The following is a 13171-nucleotide window of genomic DNA, read 5'->3' as shown; positions in this document are numbered from 1 at the left end:
CTCCTTGCCAGCAAATCTGTATATGGGTGCTATTAGGGCAAAATGACATATTCTGATATTATAATTAGGGCTTCTTAAGTATACTATATACATATTTATGGTTTATATATAGCTTGACGAAATCTATATATATAAAATTGAATGTATGTCTGTCTGCGTGCGTGTCTGCGTGTCTGTTTGTCCTTTATGCGCTACTACACCATTCATCCGATCGCCATGAAACTTTGGGAAGTTGTTAAGTACACTCCTGGGAAGATTATAGGCATAGTACAAATATCCTACGATAAATGGCGCGCGAGCGTCGTCGAAAGTTACGCCCCCCCCACGTAGATCGAATAAGTAAGCCACCTGCTATTGTGATGTCATCACTGATGTCATCAACATCGGACGCCCTTGAACATGCCCCAACATGTTCTATAAAGCTGCATTGTGATGTCATTAAGGCTCTATTATGACACGTACAGCTTGGAACCACTAGAGCACGCCAGCCAATTACCATTGGAGTTGGAAGTGGGTAAACAAGTACTAGGATATCTTCCTAAGAAGCCACAGCAGCCGGATAAATTGTATGTTCCACCCAACGGCTATTTTATTCAGCCCGCAAGGGGGAAGCAGCGGCCTACAAAATCTAATTCTCTCATTTCCTGATGTCATAGATAGATAGATAGATAGATAGATAGATAGATAGATAGATAGATAGATAGATAGATAGACTGTATGCAATAACCCTGATAGATAGATAGATAGATAGATAGATAGATAGATAGATAGATAGACTGTATGCAATAACCCTGATAGATAGATAGATAAATAGATAGATAGATAGATAGATAGATAGATAGATAGATAGACTGTATGCAATGACACGTACAGCTTGAAACCATAAATACTAGAGCATGCCAGCCATTTACAGTCAGTCTCCATTGGAGTTGGAAGTGGGCAAACATGTACTAGGCCAGTGATGGCGAACCTTTTAGAGACCGAGTGCCCAAACTACAACCCAAAACCCACTTATGTATCGCAAAGTGCCAACACGTCAGGGGGCGGGGCTTATCACGACGTATGATTTTACCCCCGTCGTTCTAAAAAGGACAAGGCTGTTTCAGAATAGACCGGGTGCAGATTCTGACTGCTTTTTGGACGGGGAAATACTGCAGAATGTCCTCAGCGGAGATTTCTGTGGAAAATTCTGCAGCATTTCCGCATCTAAAAAGCAGTCAAAATCTGCACCCGGTCTATTCTGAAAGAGCCCTGCCCATTTCTGCCACATGTACACATACCCCAGCGGTAATAGTGACACCTTCACCCCAGCGATAATAGTGACATCCCACAGCAGTAATAATAGTGACACCCCCCCCATTAGTAATAAGAGTGAGTTACCCCAGCGGTCCCCCATCAGTAATAATGCCCGCTCCCCCCCCCCCCAGCGGTTCCCCCAGCAGTCATAATACCCCCCCCCCAGTGGTCCACCAGCAGTCACAATGCCACCCCCAGCTGTCCGCCAGCAATAATAATGCCCCCCTCCCCCCAAGCGGTTCCCCCAGCAGTCATAATGGCTCCCCCCCAGCGGTTCTCCTGGCAGTCATCATGCCCCCCTTCCCCCACAGAGATTTTCTTGGCAGTCACCATGCCCCCCCTCCCCCCAACGATTCTCCCAGCAGTCATGCCTCCGCTCCCCCGCCAGCGATTCTCCCAGCAGTCAGAATGTCTCCCACCCCCCCCCCGGCGATTCTCCCAGCAGTTAGAATGTCTCCCATCCCCCCCCCCAGCGATTCTCCCAGCAGTCAGAATGTCTCCGATCCCCCCCCCCCAGCGATTCTCCCAGCAGTCAGAATGTCTCCCATCCCCCCCCAGCGATTCTCCCAGCAGTCAGAATGTCTCCCATCCCCCCCAGCGATTCTCCCAGCAGTCAGAATGTCTCCCATCCCCCCCCCCAGCAATTCTCCCAGCAGTAAGAATGTCTCCCCCTCCCCCCCCAGCAATTCTCCCAGCAGTAAGAATGTCTCCCCCCCCCCCCTAGCGATTCTCACACAACGGCTATTTTATTCAGCCTGCAAGGGGGAAGCAGCGGCCTACAAAACCTCAGTGGTCGCTGCTGCCGTCACCTAGATATATAAAAACGAAGTATGTATGTATGTCTGTCTTCGCAGCAACGCGCGACGGGTACGCTAGTCTATATATATAAAATTGAATGTATGTCTGTATGTGTGCGTGTCTGTTTGTCCTTTATGCGCTACTACACCATTCATCCGATCGCCATGAAACTTTGGGAAGTTGTTGAGTACACTCCTGGGAAGATTATAGGCATAGTACATTTATGCTACGATAAATGGTGCGCATGCGTGCGTCGTCGACAGTTACGACCCCCCCACGTAGATCGTTCGATTTCCATCATTGCCACTAATTCTCTCACTTCCCGATGTTGTAGAAACATGAAATTTGGCAGGAGCATTGATTATGTCATAAATAGGAAAAGCTAATGGGTCCCAACTCGATTATTCAATTCTATGCGCCAAAGAATTAGCGTCCAAGTTTTACGTACGGAATCTAATTTTCTCGCTTCCCAATGTCATAGAAACTTGAAATTTGGCACGAGCATTGATTATGTCATAAATAGAAAAAGTTATTGGGTCCCAACTCGATTATTCAGTTCTAAGCGCCAAAGAATTAGCGTCCAAATTTTACGTGCGGAATCTATTTCTCTCACTTTCCAATGTCATAGAAACTTGAAATTTGGCACGAGCATTGATTATCTCATAAATAGGAAAAGTTAATGGGTCCCAACTCGATTATTCAATTCTAAGTGCCAAAGAATTAGCGTCCAAATTTTACGTACGGAATCTAATTTTCTCGCTTCCCAATGTCATAGAAACTTGAAATTTCTTCCCAATGTCATAGAAACTTGAAATTTGGCACGAGCATTGATTATGTCATAAATAGGAAAAGTTATTGGGTCCCCACTCGATTATTCAATTGTAAGCGCCAAAGAATTAGCATCCAAATTTTACGTACGGAATCTAATCTTCTCGCTTCCCAATGTCATAGAAACTTGAAATTTGGCACGAGCATTGATTATGTCTTAATGCATGTCTCAAATCATCAGTTCTATGGCAACATGTTAAGAAATTGACTTTGAAAACCAATATGCGTGTTCAACTACAAAATGATGCATCCGCCAAACGTTTCGCAAAACAATTGCTGGATATTGGAAATGGGAAAAATCCTATCGACAGATCTACACAATGTATCACATTGCCAACAAACTTTGGAAATATTATATCAACCAAAGACGAATTGATCCAAAAGGTGTTCCCAAATATCGCGCAGAATTACAAAAATCATCAGTGGCTCAGCGCACGGGCTATATTAGCAGCTACCAACAACGATGTCAATGCCATCAATTTCAGCATTCAAAACGGAATACCAGGCGTAGCGACAACGTATAAGTCCATCGATACTGTGATGAATCAAGATGAAGCTGTCAATTACCCAACGGAATTCTTGAATTCACTCGATTTTCCAGGTATGCCACCGCACATTTTAACATTGAAAATAGGCGTGCCTATCATTCTTCTCCGAAACATCAATCCACCACGACTTTGCAACGGTACAAGACTTTCAGTGAAAAAGATGATGAACAATGTCATCAACGCTACAATTTTGAATGGGAAATTCAAAGGGGAAGATGTTCTGTTGCCACGGATTCCAATTATCCCAACAGATATGCCATTTGAATTCAAACATTTAAAGTTTCCGGTGTGACTCACTTTTCCAATGACCATCAACAGAGCACAAGGACAATCGCTGCAAGTGTGTGGGCTAGATTTGGAGAATCCGTGCTTCTCACATGGACAACTGTATGTGGCCAGCTCACGCGTCGGAAAACCTTTGGATTTATTTGTGTACGCACCAGACGGAAAAACAAAAAATATTGTGTATCCACAAGCACTTTATTAAATACATAGAATTAAAACAACATAAGACACAATGTAAATTCAATGTTATAAGAACGAGTTTCCTTGATTTTCCTTTCTTCTGATGTTGCAGCAACGCGCGACGGGTAAGCTAGTTTGATATAAATTTGATTCACTAGGCACATATGGATAGCAGTAACACACTATTGCAGTTTCCATCTATGTTGCCATCTTAAATTGCTTGTCTTCAATAAAAAAATACTCCAGGATATATACTATAAATTCTTATTATTTATGTCCCCCAGCCACTCACTGCAGGGGGGTGGTATAGGGCTTGAACGTCGCAGGGGGAAGTTGTAATGCCTTCCCTGTCTTTCTATTGGCCAGAAAAGAGCGCTAACGTCTCAGAGATGAAAGTGAAAGTAACCCGAACATCGCGTGGTGCTCGCCTCGAGTAACGAGCATCTCGAACACGCTAATACTCGAACGAGTATCAAGCTCGGACGAGTACGTTCGCTCATCTCTAATTAGTACGTATTTGTAAGCTGAAATCAAAAGTAGGTCCAAAATTCAGAATGAGTACAAATCTTCCCATTATACTTTCTCTCCATAGGTTCCATTCTTGGTTTGGACTTACCAATACTGATGCAAAATACCAACCTAAATAATGACATCTGAATGAGGCTTTGGGGTCTCCTTGCCAGCAAATCTGTATATGGGTGCTATTAGGGCAAAATGACATATTCTGATATTATAATTAGGGCTTCTTAAGTATACTATATACATATTTATGGTTTATATATAGCTTGACGAAATCTATATATATAAAATTGAATGTATGTCTGTATGTGTGCGTGTCTGTTTGTCCTTTATGCGCTACTACACCATTCATCCGATCGCCATGAAACTTTGGGAAGTTGTTGAGTACACTCCTGGGAAGATTATAGGCATAGCACATTTATGCTACGATAAATGGTGCGCATGCGTGCGTCGTCGACAGTTATGACCCCCCCACGTAGATCGTTCGATTTCCATCATTGCCACTAATTCTCTCACTTCCCGATGTTGTAGAAACATGAAATTTGGCAGGAGCATTGATTATGTCATAAATAGGAAAAGCTAATGGGTCCCAACTCGATTATTCAATTCTATGCGCCAAAGAATTAGCGTCCAAGTTTTACGTACGGAATCTAATTTTCTCGCTTCCCAATGTCATAGAAACTTGAAATTTGGCACGAGCATTGATTATGTCATAAATAGAAAAAGTTATTGGGTCCCAACTCGATTATTCAGTTCTAAGCGCCAAAGAATTAGCGTCCAAATTTTACGTGCGGAATCTATTTCTCTCACTTTCCAATGTCATAGAAACTTGAAATTTGGCACGAGCATTGATTATCTCATAAATAGGAAAAGTTAATGGGTCCCAACTCGATTGTTCAATTCTAAGTGCCAAAGAATTAGCGTCCAAATTTTACGTACGGAATCTAATTTTCTCGCTTCCCAATGTCATAGAAACTTGAAATTTCTTCCCAATGTCATAGAAACTTGAAATTTGGCACGAGCATTGATTATGTCATAAATAGGAAAAGTTATTGGGTCCCCACTCGATTATTCAATTGTAAGCGCCAAAGAATTAGCATCCAAATTTTACGTACGGAATCTAATCTTCTCGCTTCCCAATGTCATAGAAACTTGAAATTTGGCACGAGCATTGATTATGTCTTAATGCATGTCTCAAATCATCAGTTCTATGGCAACATGTTAAGAAATTGACTTTGAAAACCAATATGCGTGTTCAACTACAAAATGATGCATCCGCCAAACGTTTCGCAAAACAATTGCTGGATATTGGAAATGGGAAAAATCCTATCGACAGATCTACACAATGTATCACATTGCCAACAAACTTTGGAAATATTATATCAACCAAAGACGAATTGATCCAAAAGGTGTTCCCAAATATCGCGCAGAATTACATATTATTAATGTTAAGTATATTATTAATGTTAAGTATCTAGTCATTCCATGCAAAGTTCTCTAACTTGCTGCATTAAAGTGGTTGCCAGAGTTTACTTTAAAACTAATTTATGCCCCCAATGAGTAAATATAACATTCTATACTCACCTCTCCCTGTTCTCTGCTGCTCCAGCACCGAGGTTCCTGTCTCTCTTGTTATGCTGCTAGAGCCAGCCAATCGCGGACCTCAGTGGTCAAGTGCTGAGGTTTGTGATTGGCTGTAGTAGGCTGTGATGTCATATAAACAGTCTGACTGTAGCCTGCCAACACAACGTCGGAGAAGAGACAAAAGCTGTGTTGCTGGAGCAGCGGGGAGCTGGGAAATGAGACTATAGGATGTTTTATTATATTTGCATATGGGAAGCTTAAAATAAATAAAAAAATAACCCAGACAAACACTTTAATTAGATTGCATTTGCCTAAACTGTGTAACCTCTTTATGTGACTTGAGGCCCTTTTACATGGGCCAATGATCATGAACGAGTGTTTATTAGAATAATCATTCACACAATAACTGCGTCATGTAAAGAGGGCAGCAATCAGCTGACCGCTTCATCTATGCAATAAGAAAAAATATCATTCTCTGCAGCACATCTCCCCATGTGAATGGGGGATGTTTTGCTGACAGCGATGAAACTTGATGGGAGACGAACAATGGTATGTACAATCATCTGTCCCATAGATTCTGAATTGGTTTCTGTAAAGGCAATGTAAACGAACACTTATGACTAGAGCTTATTAAAAAAATTTTAAAAAAGGAAATGGTTATCAGCTAGTTAAAAACAATAGGTATAAGATAGAAAAAGTTTGCAGAAGCTTGAAACCATATTATCCATATCATGCTGGTTCTTTGGGGAATTATTGCATTCTGAATACAGACAATTCACAATGATCTATCATTTAGGAAACAAATATGTGTATTTCTTAAATAGTAGAAGTTTTTGAATTAGTCCAAATATTCAGTAAAACAAATGACTACCCAGAAGTCTTCAAAGAGACCAACCAAGCTTTATGCTCATTCTTTCCACTCAGAACAGCTTCACCAGACACTTTTAGGGCTTTATTGCTTGCACCTTTGAATAGCTATTGAACTCTGTTTAGTTACTGTTACTCCAACCTTTACTGTACTTTAATCAAATAATTCAACAAACTTCTCAAAATTAGAGCTAGATTTTACTTTTTCAACAGAGTACAGTCAAACCTCTAGTTTCATTGGTAATCTGTCTGAAAGCAATCGGCCAAACCTGAAACCAATGAAACTTGAGGCAATTATTTCCATAGGAATCAACGTAAATCCAATTAATTTGTTCTAGACATTCCAAAAAACACACCAAACCACATTTAATAGAGAATAAATATGGTTTTTAATACAAAAAACAATAACAATAATAAATGAATATAAAAGACTACTGTAAAGAATAAATGAACATTTACCAAGTTATTGAACATGTTATTGTGTTTTATCTGTGCTGTTACATAGGACTGCAGGTCACATCTACTACATCATCTGTCCTTAGCGTTATCAGTGTGGTCTCTGTGCTGTTGCATAGGACTGCAGGTGACATCATTATCTGTCCTCAGTGTTATCACTGTGTGTTCTCTGCGGTGTTACATAGGACTGCAGGTGACATCACTGTGTTATCTGCCGTAAGTTATCACTGTGTTATCTGGATAAACATGGCCACTTACATTACACTACAGTACTGTTTCACAAGCACCCACAGCAACGCTGGAGAAGGGTGAGCAGCGTTTCAGCATCAGGAGGAGGAGACGCTGCGCAGGAGATCACGTGGGCTGCGTCAGCAGTGAGGCCACATGAGCCGGAGGCCGCCAATGAAACTAGAAGCAGCCAGTGAAGCTAGAGGCAAGATTCTGACTTGAAGAATCTGTGAAACTGAAAACCAGCTAAACTAGAAGGCAATGAAACTAGAGGTTTGACTGTATTTTATGGTTTAGTAGAAACAGAGCAATATGAATTCTAGGCAAACACAATTGCAATATACCGTAGCAAATCACAGACTAAACAGATTAGAAATGTGGCATGGATGTACGGGGCACGTCTGCCAGTTTTCCATCACTAAACTTTTTCTGAAAATATAAGCCAAGTATAAATAGATATGAAAGTTGGGGAGAATGTCTAATCAAGTTAAAAATTTCCAGAGTTTGTAATTTCTTATTTTAAGCTTGGACACTTTGATAGATAATCCCCCAGAGGGACAACGGCAAGAAAATACAGATACAAAAGAAGACTTTGAGCCACAGACTACGATGAAACTACTGCTCAACAAACAGACAAAAATAGCTGCAAGGGCAGTCAAGTAAACCAATACATTTCTAAAAAAAAAGGTACAGGGCCAAACTCCTATTCCTGCTGATCAGTTCAGATGCACAAACAGTCATTAACACAGTTCATACCTACTGTGGACTGCATTTCTTTATTGATAAACAGTATTGAAACATCACCAATAAGATACAACAAACAATAGTAGATTGTAACAGAAAGTTTGCATGTCCACCCTAAGGGCACATTATATATTTGCCACTGTGCTACAGTATTGATACAATGTGGTAGTACTTAAACCCATGGATATAGTTATAGGGAATGCAGGGGTAGGAGCTGCTACCGGGACCTGGAGCCTTAGGGGGTTCAAAGACCCCTCCATCACACAAGAAGACACCAGTGTTAGAAATAGCACATGGTAGGTAGGGGGCTCAGTTATAGATTTTGCATCAGGGTCCAAGAAGTTCTAGTTACGCCTCTGCCATCCCTTGCTTTTTTTTCAGGAGCATGCCCTACCACTCTGTTGTCAGGATATAGTGTATGGTGGCACACAGGACCTCCTGATGTTGTCCTGGTGCAGCAAAACCTGGTAGCAAGAAGGCCAAGTTTATGAGTGTGAGGTTTAAATAGGGGTCTGCTATGGTGTTGACTTCTTATTTTACACTGATTGATTACATCTGATTGCTTTCTTCATTGTGAGGACATACAGAGAGCATTCACTGATTTTCGACAAAGGAACTGCCTTCATATGACTAGCATAGCAGCCAAGCAGAACACTGGTGGCAGACTGGCTGCAAACAAACTCTAGAAAGGAATTTTGAAGGAATAAAACTTGTATTTAACCCTATTACTTTATTTTCTTACAAAGATGCTATAAACCTTCTGCTAAAAAGGCAATTTCGAGTTTCCCACATAATGGAAATTAACTTTCCCTCCACTGACTTTTACTGTTCTAGGGTTTGAAATTAGGCGTCTTGAGTCTGCATTAACGTAGGTGTTTAGTTGGGGGTCTGCACTAATTTAGGGTCTGACCTGAGGTCTGCATTAATCTAGGAGTCTGGTCTGGGATATGCATTAGTTTAGAGGTCTGGCATGGGGTCTGCATTAATTTAGGCATTTGGCCAGGAGTCTACACTAATTTAAAGATTGACCTAGGGTCTGCATTAATTTAGGAGTCTGGTCTGGGATGTATATTAATTTAGAGTTCGAGCATGGGTCATACATTAATTAATGGGTCTGGTCTGGGATCTGAATTCATTTTGGGGTTTGTTTTAGGGTCTGAATTTATTTGTGTTGCTATAGACGTTGGACTTGTAGAAGCGAAACACCAAAGATGTCACAGCAGCAAATTCTGCACTGCTCAGGAGAAGTAATTATAGCGGTCTGAGACAGATGAACAAGTAAAGGAAAGAACATGTGCAGAGAAGATGTCACCTGTGAGTCACTAGATTCAAAGAGGATCTGTTACCTCTCCTAACATGTCCGTTATAGTGAATAAGCTACAAAAAGTGTACAGAAAGCCAAAGCCTAATTTACAACTGTGTCAAAAGGATGTATCCCTACACATTGTAACACTGTTAGCAATGATTAGACACGGTCATTGTGAGGGCACAGCTTTTTAACATGGGGAATTGTAACCCCCAGTTGTCATACAAACAGAACAAGGACTTAGGATTTGTTTAGTTGGGTTTGGGAAACATCCCAGATCGCATATATACACCTTCTGAATAGGTTCAGTAGTGCTGCTGATTAGAGCCACCTGATTGGCTCTTCGGCACCACGTGACTACACAGCGTGCACGCGGATTGCCTTAAGCAGCCGTGCACTACACATAAGCAGCTGTGCACAGACCCCCCTTTAGGGTTAGGGTTAGGTTTGGGTTAGGGTTAGGTTTAGGGTTAGGGTTAGGTTTAGGGTTAGGTTTTGGGTTAGCACTAACCCTAACCCTAAACCTAACCCTAACCCTAAAGGGGGGTCTATGCACAGCTGCTTAAGTGTAGTGTGTAGTGCATGGCTGCTTAACTGTAGTGTGTAGTGCACGGCTGCTTAAGGCAATCCGCGTGCACGCAGTGTAGTCACGTGGTGCGGAAGAGCCAATCAGGTGGCTCTAATCAGCAGCACTACTGAACCTATTCAGAAGGTGTATATATGCTCCCAAATCATATGGTCTACTTAATCCACAACTGACAACTCATGGCTTTGAGCTACACATTTGTGTTGAAACGCCTCCTGAAGAGGAATATGTTTAGGGCTCCTGGCCACGTCCGGATCCGCAGCAAATAGCACCCACAGCATGCTATGGGAAATCGATTCTTCCTCCACACTTGCAGAAATCAATGGCAGTTTCCGCAAGCGGAGGAAAAAAATAGCAGCATGCTCCATTTTTTTCACAGATTTCACGTGGACAGCTTCCATTGAAGTAAATGGAAGCTGTCCATTCCGCAATGACAGGGAAAAGCAGTAGTTTAAAAACAAATGGTTATGACTAGAGATGAGCGAGCACCAAAATGCTCGGGTGCTCGTTACTCGAGTCGAACTTTCAGTGATGCTCGAGAGTTCGTTTCGAGTAACGAACCCCATTGAAGTCAATGGGTGACTCGAGCATTTTTGTATATCGCCGATGCTCGCTAAGGTTTTCATTTGTGAAAATCTGCAAAACACAAGAAAGTGATGGAAACGACACAGAAACGAATAGGGCAGGCGAGGAGCTACATTTTGGGCTGCATCTCAAGTTCCCAGGTCCCACTATTAAGCCACAATAGCGGCAAGAGTGAGACCCCCCCCCCCCCCCACTGTCAGCGTAAAGATCGTTCTCCTCTGCCACAGCTGTAACAGCTGTGGCAGAGAAGAACGATGTTAGCCCATTGAATTCAATGGAGCCGGCAATACAGCCGGCTCTATTGAAAGCAATGGGTTGCCGGCGTACGCGGGATGAATTGTCGGGAAGGGCTTAAATATATCAGCCCTTCCCTACAATTCATCCAGAAATGTGTAAAAATAAAAAATATATATATACTTACCTGGTCCCGGCAGAACGATGTTAGCCCATTGAATTCAATGGAGCCGGCAATACAGCCGACTCCATTGAAAGCAATGGGCTGCCGGCGATCGCGGGATGAGTTGTCGGTAAGGGGTTAAATATATAAGCCCTTCCCTGCAATTCATCCAGAAATGTGTAAAAATAAAAAATATATATATACTTACCTGGTCCTGGCAGACGGAGTTCAGCGCGGCAGGCTGCAGTTCTCCTGAACTGCTCTGAACAGCTGTGAGTAGTATTCAGCAGCCGGGGATTTAAAATCCCTGCCTGCTGAATGAGATGCCTCTGATTGGTCACAGCCTGACCAATCAGAGGCATCCCTCACTCACACCCATTCATGAATTCATGAATGGGTGAGTGAGGGCTGCCTCTGATTGGCTCAGCGCAGGGACAGCTGAGAGCTGCCCCTGAGCCAATCAGAGGCAGCCCTCACTCACCCATTCATGAATTCATGAATGGGTGTGAGTGAGGGATGCCTCTGATTGGTCAGGCTGTGACCAATCAGAGGCATCTCATTCAGCAGGCGGGGATTTTAAATCCCCGGATGCTGAATACTACTCACAGCTGTTTAGAGCAGTTCAGGAGAACTGCAGCCTACCGCGCTGAACTCCGTCTGCCGGGACCAGGTAAGTATATATATATTTTTTATTTTTACACATTTCTGGATGAATTGCAGGGAAGGGCTTATATATTTAACCCCTTACCGACAATTCATCCCGCGATCGCCGGCAGCCCATTGCTTTCAATGGAGTCGGCTGTATTGCCGGCTCCATTGAATTCAACGGGCTAACATCGTTCTGCCGGGACCAGGTGAGTATATATATATTTTTTATTTTTACACATTTCTAGATGAATTGCAGGGAAGGGCTTATATATTTAAGCTCTTCCCGACAATTCATCCCGCGTACGCCGGCAGCCCATTGCTTTCAATAGAGCCGGCTGTATTGCCGGCTCCATTGAATTCAATGGTCAGTGCTCGTTTAATCGAGACGAGTACCGCGTGGTGCTCTTCTCGAGTAACGAGCATCTCGAGCACCCTAATACTCGAACGAGCATCAAGCTCGGACGAGTATGCTCGCTCATCTCTAGTTATGACATAAAACTTTTTATATTTCTTTTTTGTTTGTATTTTTGTTGTCTTAGTAGAAGCAGAGCAATATGTATTATAGGCAAACACAAGTGTAATATACAGTAGCAAATGATACACTAATCCCATAAACATACTAGAAACATGACACCAATCTGTGGACACTCAGAGCACTTCTGCCAGGTTCCCATCAGAAAACCTTTTTCTTTATATACAAGCAATGTATAAATAGATCAAGAATATTGTGAGAATATCATATGAGTTAAATATTTTCATTGCTGCTTCTGGAATTTGTAATTCACTATTTAAAGCATGAAATATTTGATAGAAAATCCCCAAGAGGGACAGAAAATACAGATACAGCAAAAGACTTAAAGCCGCAGAACAACAATGAAACTACTGCTCAAAAGTATGTCTCATCGGTAAGACCTGAAACTTTTTGCATGTTAAAACTGTCGCCTCTTCTCCTAAATAAAGACACGATCTTTATAGTAAAAATATATTCCATCATATAGGAAGTTCTGTGAGAAAAACTATTTACGTTACATCCACAGGATAAGTCCTAAATGTCTAACAGATATACGCGTTGGATGCATTCCTATGTCCAGAATGGGATTTTCCCAACTATGCCCATGAAGGAGGCTACACGCTGCTACATACAGGGACAGAATTAATGAAGAGGTTACTGTGCATGTGTGCAATTCTCAATTCAATGAGTGCACATGATTGCCTGTTTGATCTGCTGTTCTGTACACCCCTATAAGTGAATGGAGAGTCCTGTGCAAATGAGCAGCAACCTATTCATTTATACTCCAGCTGGATGCAGTGGGCAC

The sequence above is a fragment of the Eleutherodactylus coqui genome, chromosome 2 (genome assembly GCF_035609145.1).
Source record: "Eleutherodactylus coqui strain aEleCoq1 chromosome 2, aEleCoq1.hap1, whole genome shotgun sequence".
In the NCBI taxonomy this organism is placed as follows: domain Eukaryota; kingdom Metazoa; phylum Chordata; class Amphibia; order Anura; family Eleutherodactylidae; genus Eleutherodactylus; species Eleutherodactylus coqui.
The sequence above is the reverse complement of the archived record's forward strand: the minus strand, read 5'-3'. Positions refer to the sequence as shown.